The sequence below is a fragment of the Myotis yumanensis genome, unplaced genomic scaffold (genome assembly GCF_028538775.1).
Source record: "Myotis yumanensis isolate MYYU_CA2020_CCGP unplaced genomic scaffold, mMyoYum1.0.hap1 SCAF_7, whole genome shotgun sequence".
Classification (NCBI taxonomy): Eukaryota; Metazoa; Chordata; class Mammalia; order Chiroptera; family Vespertilionidae; genus Myotis; species Myotis yumanensis.
Window position 1 is genome coordinate 13,512,755 of NW_027223758.1, and position 7,111 is coordinate 13,519,865.

The 7,111-nt window shown below is 49.6% G+C and overlaps 2 pseudogenes; one reads left to right on the plus strand and one right to left on the minus strand.

Annotated features, from left to right (window-relative positions):
- Positions 1-372: 372 nt before the first annotated feature.
- LOC139014345 (zinc finger protein 296 pseudogene) lies at positions 373-1,331 on the minus strand (annotated as a pseudogene).
- Positions 1,332-3,712: 2,381 nt separating this feature from the next.
- LOC139014440 (RNA polymerase-associated protein RTF1 homolog pseudogene) lies at positions 3,713-5,781 on the plus strand (annotated as a pseudogene).
- Positions 5,782-7,111: the final 1,330 nt, after the last annotated feature.

The window sequence follows — 7,111 nt, forward strand, 5'->3', positions numbered from 1 at the left end:
AAACAAATAAACAAAAAAGAAAGAAAGCAGCTTTCTTTCCAGGGTCCTGCTGCCTGTGCCTGAGACCTTTCGTTTCCAGTAAGAAGATGGACAGCAGAGGGCTGCCCCGTGCCCCGGCTTGGCTGTGGCTGCTTGGAATTTCATTTTCCACCGGGGCTTGTATCTTGTCAAGCTCTTCAAAAAAAATAATCAGTGACCTACAAGGACTTATTTATATTAGATCAACTGACAGAGCTCCCAGGAAATTTAGTGCTAAAGCCACTTTATGCAGCCATTCTCTCTAAATCCCAGGTCAGATCATCAGAGTTCTCAGTGTAGCCTATGGTGAGACACTTGGAAATTCAGTGCATGGTGGGAAGTCGAATATTTCACTTAATAACTGTTAGATTCTGTGCCATTCTCAGCCCCAATATTAAGAGTAAATGGAGGCGCAGCTGAGGCCTGTTCCTGACTGGCCTTGGCCGTGTAGGGGCTCTGAGGTTGCAGCTGCCGGTGGTGGGTCTTCTTGTGGCGGTTGAGCTTGCTGCTGTGGGCACAGGCGTAAGAACACTGGTCACAGGCGTAGGGCCGCTCGCCCGTGTGCGAGCTCATGTGCACCTTGAGGCTGCTGAAGGAGCTGAGGGTCTTCAAGCACACAGGGCAGGTGGGGCTCCGCCGCGGGAGGCTGTTGGCCCGGGAGCCCTTGGCCTCCACTTCCTGCCCCACCACTGCTGACATGGCTGCAGCCACCTCTGACTGGCCCAGCAGCGGAGCCTCTGGGGCCTCAGATGGCGTCCGGTAGATGGACAGTCGATGGTCCCACTGGGCATGGCGCAGCAGTTTCCAGGCCTCTGTGAATTGTCGGCCACAGCGGGGCAAGTCAAAGCCTTCGGGTTCTCGAGTTCTGAGTCCGGGCAAGGGCTGGGGCCTCGAGAGGGCTGACAGCCCTGCTTCTTCTGGTCCACGATGGCCTTGATGGCCTTCAGCCGGGAGGTCTGCAGGCAGAGGCCGAAGGTCAACGTATCTGAGTGTTTGCCAGTCCAGGGCTGGCGGTCGTGGGGATTAGGGACCAGAGAAGTCCACGGCGCCAACTGGTTCTGCAAGCCGAGGGCGAGGTGGGTAGGGGCGGCGGGCACCAGGGTAGGGCAGGAGCGGGGTGCGCCCTCCAGGTGGCCTGGTGCGGGCCCTTCCTTTGGAGAACCCCGCTGCAGCCCCGCGGCCTGTAGGGGCCACGGAGTTGGCTCGGGCTTCACGTTTATGACCAGGTCCCCCATGTCCATCTCGTCGTCGGTGTGGGCGGTGGACTCAGGGTCTACTCGGCAGGGCTTGCAGCCGGCCTTACAGCGGGACATGGTTTGGGGTGCGGACGATCCTGTGAGCTGGCGGGCTGGCGGGCTGGCGGGCTGGCGGGCTGGCGGGCAGTCTGGTGGGCTTCAGGGCGGAAGGCGCGCGAGGCGTGTGCGCTCTGGCCAACAAGCTCAGCTGAGTGACTGTGCCACTGGCCTGGAACTCCTATAGGTGCTAGCCTGGCCGTGGCTCCGCCCAATAGGGCGGGGCCTGATGGGCTCAGAAGGGGCGGCCCCTGGGGGCCTGGCTGGAGGTCAAACTCGGTCTGAACCTTGCCCATGGGGATTGGCTTAAGGACTACACAAACTAAGGGCACCGAGCTCACTCGGCCAGCATAGGAAAGGCGACTTCAGATCCCGTTTTAGGGCTGGTGAAACTGAGGCACAGCATCCCCACAAACACCCGGGACGGAGAAAATGGTAGGGCTACGTTTCTAACCGTGCCCCTATCAGTACCTTGGACTCTTTCAGTAAATACATAATAAAAATTCACTGTGCAAACCTCTGTTGCGTGCCTATGGTGCACCAGGTACTGTTCTAAGCACTGGGGCCACGGCAGTGAACCCAACAGACAATAATCCCTGACCCCCGAGTTGACTGGTTTAGGGAGACGACGCTCAACAAGATAACTATGTAAACCAGAGTGCCTTCCTGGGTGACCTGTGTCACCTGGAGCCACACAAAGCTAGGAAGGGTTATAAAGGGGCAGGGTGAGTTGGGGGGGGGGAGGGGGGGACTCAAACTTCTCCCCACACCACGGAAAGGTACGGTGGCATTGAGTCCTGAGGGATGGGAGGGAGTCAGCCAGTCTCTGCTCAGGAATAAGAAGGAGGGGGGACTTTTTGCCCCTCCCCGCGTGGGAGTCTGTACTTGTTCTTCAATAAATTTCCACCTTCGCTAGACAAAATAATAATAACGATAACAATGATAGTAATAAATTAATAAAAATAACAAGGAAGGATCAGACAGACAGGAGGGGGTTGAGCTCTGAAAAAATGTAGTCAGCTGAGAGAGGGTCTTTTGACCCCTTAAAAGTCTGGGTTTTGGAGAGGTGAGTGTTGAGGTGCCTGGGGGGGGGGGGGGGGGGGGGGGAGTGGGGAGGAGGGGAGAGGCGGGTTTGAGCAGAAGAGGATTCGGATAAGCCAGTCAATGAAGGAAAAATGCCGCATGATCTCACTCATTAATGGATAATAAAGACCATTATAAACTTTTGAACAAAAATAGATACAGAGGCAGAGTTGCCTCGAACAAACTGTCAAACTACAGTGGGAAGGCCGGGGAGGGTTGGAGGGTAGGAGGGGAGTAAGAGATCAATCAAAGCCGAAACCGGTTTTGGCTCAGTGGATAGAGCCGTCGGCCTGAGGACTGAAGGGTCCCAGGTTCGATTCCGGTCAAGGGCATGTACCTGGGTTGCGGGCACATCCCCAGTAGGAGATGTGCAGGAGGCGGCTGGTTGATGTTTCTCTCTCATCGACGTTTCTAACTCTCTATCTCTCTCCCTTCTTCTCTGTAAAAAATCAATAAAAGATATTAAAAAAAAAAAAAGAGTTCAACCAAAGGACTTGAATGCATGCATATAAGCATAACCAATGGACATAAGCCACTGGGGGGTAGGGGCGGCCAGGGGATTGTCAAGGGGGAGGAAAAAAAGGAGACATATGTAATAATCTTTGTAATACTTTAAGCAATAAAACAATAAAAATCAAATATTAAAATAAAATAAAATAAATAAATCTGTCCAGGAAAAAAATAAAAATAACATAAAAAGTTAAAAAGGGGTAATTTGTGGGAAGCCGGTCCATCCTTGCTGCTTGACACAGTCGATGCAGGGAAGAAACATCTGCACAGCTTATGTTTCAAGGGACCTGGTGTATATGGCATCCTGTTCCTAATATGCTTGCTCCTCTTAGTGCTATGTGTTTTAACCAAGGTCACCTCTCCCAGAAAGGTTGTTTCCCCAGGTGGGGATTTTCCTCAGTAAAACCCCTTAACTAAGTGCCAGGCAGGTAGCTAATCACTTTAACTACGAACCATCACTCTTAAGCCACTTAATCTTCTCTCCGAGGAATGGAGATAACAAACGACCTAACCATTGGACGAGAATGGATAGGATTAAGACCAACTGAGTATAAATACAGATGTAGCAGGAGAAGTAGAGTCAGAGCCTGGCTGGAGATCCTGGCTAAATCCCGGCTGGAGAACCTGGTTAGGCTGCTGACCAACTGAACGCTGTGTCCGTATCGTTCCTTCTTCTGAGACACCGTCCACACCTTTGGGAACCCCTGGACCTGCTGTGCTTGGACCCCAACATCGAGGCGGTGGCGGTGGCGGTGGCTGTCCCACTGGCAGACGGGCTAGAGGGGAGTCGGGGCAGCGACCGGCGTGGGAGCCGGGGGATCACCATGGCAAAGAAGCGGAAAAGCCGCGTGCTGATCAACTCGGACATGGAGGACAGCGGCAGCGACCAGAACCTGGATCAGGAGCTCTTGTCCCTGGCAAAGCGGAAGCGCAGTGACTCTGAGGAGAAGGAGCCCCCTGTGAGTCAGCCTGCAGCCTCCTCAGACTCTGAGACGTCCGACAGTGATGACGAGTGGACGTTCCGGAGCAGTAAAACTAAGAAGAAAGGAAAGGCCAGAAAAATAGAGAAGAAAGGAACCATGAAGAAACAGGTCAATAAAACTGCTTCATCAGGCAGTTGGGACAAAGACAGTTCAGCTGAGAGCTCAGCCCCTAAGGAAGGTGAAGTGTCGGATTCTGACAGCAACAGCTCCTCCTCCTCCTCCAGTTCACACACTGACTCCTCCTCTTCTGGAGAGGAAGAGTTCCATGATGGCTATGGGGAAGACCTCATGGGGGATGAGGAGGACAGGGCTCCTCTGGAGCAGATGGCAGAGAAGGAAAGAGAGCGAGAACTCTTCAACCGCATTGAGAAGAGGGAGGTGTTGAAAAGAAGATTTGAAACTAAGAAAAAACCAAAAACAGCCAAAAAGAAGGAAAACAAGAAAAAGCAAGAAGAGCAAGAGAAGAAAAAGCTGACACAGATTCCAGAATCTCAGGGAACATCCCACAATAAGGAACGACATTCCAAACGGGATGAGAAACTAGATAAAAAATCTCAAGCCCTGGAAGAGCTAAAAGCAGAGAGAGAAAAATGGAAGAACAGAACAGCTGAGCTCCTCGCCAAAAAACAGCCATCAAATACCAGTGAGGTATACTCTGACGATGAGGAGGAGGAAGAAGATGACAAATCCAGTGAAGAGACAGACCACTCATCCCGAACACCATCCTCTGATAAAGAAGAAGAGAAAGAAGAGATCCCTCTGAAATCACAACCAGTGTCCTCACCCGAAGAACTGAATCGGGTTCGATTATCACGGCATAAGCTGGAACGTTGGTGTCATATGCCCTTCTTTGCTAAAACTGTCACAGGATGTTTTGTACGGATTGCCATTGGAACCCACAACAGCAAACCAGTTTACCGGGTGGCTGAGATCACGGGTGTTGTGGAAACTGCCAAGGTTTACCAGCTTGGTGGCACCAGAACAAACAAAGGGCTACAGCTACAGCATGGCGATGCCCAGCGGGCATTCCGCCTAGAGTTTGTCTCAAACCAAGCATTCACTGAAAGCGAATTCATGAAGTGGAAAGAAGCGATGTTTTCTGCTGGCATGCAGTTGCCCACTCTAGATGAAATCAATAAGAAGGAATTATCTGTTAAAGAAGCTCTTAATTATAAATTCAATGATCAAGACATTGAAGCGATTGTAAAAGAGAAAGAAAGGTTCAGGAAAGCTCCGCTTAACTATGCCAAGAAGAAGACTCAGCTGCTAATGGAAAAGGCCATGGCGGAGGACCTGGGGGACCGGGACAAGGCCAAACAAATCCAAGACCAGCTGAATGAGCTGGAGGAGCGGGCAGAGGCCCTGCACCGCCAGTGGACCAAGAACATATCTGCTATCAGTTACATCAACCAGCGGAACCGGAAATGGAATATTGTGAAGCCTGAGAAGGCCCTTGTGGCTGAAAGTCACAACGTGAAAGACCAACAGATGGATCCCTTTACCAGACGGAAATGCACACCTATCATCGTTTCTAATTCCAGAAGCCCAGCTGTTCAAGCTGCCATCTTGGCCCAGCTGAATGCAAAGTATGGTTATGGAGTGTTACCGGATGCCCCAAAGGAAATGAGCAAGGGTATGGGAGAGGATAAAGATTTGAATTCTAAGTCAGCCAGTGACCTCTCAGAAGACTTGTTCAAAGTACATGATTTCGATGTGAAGATTGATTTACAAGTTCCCAGCCCAGAGTCAAAGGCTTTGGCCATCACCTCCACGGCTCCACCAGCCAAGGATGGGGCTCCAAGGAGATCTCTGAACTTGGAAGACTACAAAAGACGACGGGGGCTTTTTTGAGCTCGCCCAGCCTGCTGCTTCTGACCTTGCATTCCCATCAGTGTCCCGCCTTTCCTCTTCCTTTGATGTGCCTTCTTTGGGCTGGAGCAGCAGTAGAAACTGGGAAGAGACTCTAAATAGAGTGCACAAGTGTTCATTTCATTATTATGCTTTGTATATATAAGGTGGTTTTTTTGTAACATCAGTGTACAATTTAAACTTAAATAAACATTAAGATCAGCTTAACGCCAAAAAAAATATGGTATATAAAACATATAACATACAAGATACGTGTTAATCAGCAATTTTTGTTTCCAGTAAGGCTTGTGGTCAACAGTAGGCTTTTAGTAGTAGTAGTTAAATTTTGGGGGTGTCAAAAGTCGTATATGGATCCTCAACTATGTAGGGGGTCAGCATCCCTAGTCCCCACATTGTCCAGGTGTCAACTGTTTTTGAAGGAGCTGCCCTATTCTAAAAACCTCAGTTTCTCACTCAGACAATGGGATAATAATGCCCGCCCTAACGCATTTTATGAAAATTCAGTGAGACTATGCATGAAATGACTACAATGGAGTGAATTTTTCATAACTGAGTTTTACATCCCAATCTATTCTGCTCCACTTCCCATTTTCCAAAGTTTAATTTTTATCTTAAAACCACCCATTCCATTGTACCCCATTCATCCACCATCCACCCACTTACCCAATACCCATCTACCACCCATGTATTCATTTATTTTTCCATCCCTCTCTCCAACCTTCCCTCCATCCATCCGTCGGTCCGTCATCCAAGTTAGATCCTTAGAAGTGCATGTGGAAAGCTAAATACTGTAATTAAGGATGGCTAAAATAAAGGCTGAGTTCCTGGAGTAAACAGAAGGAGACTGAAAAGGTTGATGAGAAACAGTGGTGACCAACCTGTTTTCTATGCTAATGAGGTGAGCTTTGTCCCAAAGGCAGTAAGAAGCCATATCAGATTGCATAGAGACCATTGGTCAGGCACTTATGAAATGGGAACAGTTAAATCAGTGGCTAGATGAATGAAAGCTTATTGAGCACGGTTGTGTAAGTGTAGGAATTTAAGATCAATGAATGATAAAACTAGTAAGAATAATGGTCCACAACTTGTAGAAATCAGCAATTTTGGGAGAAGACTGACTTGAATAGAGACAGTGAGGAAAGTGAGGAAGATTTTGCAACCACTTATTGTAAGACTGACAAGGCTTGAACTTAAACTGAGGCAGAGAGATGGAAATGTAGATTGGGGAATTACTCAAGAGGCCTGAGAGGGAATGGGCTGGGCTAGCTGGGTGATGGGTGGCAAGTCACTCAAAACCCACTGTGCTTGGTTGTCCATTTGTAGAGTGAGCAGACCTCCACTACCAGCATCTGATGA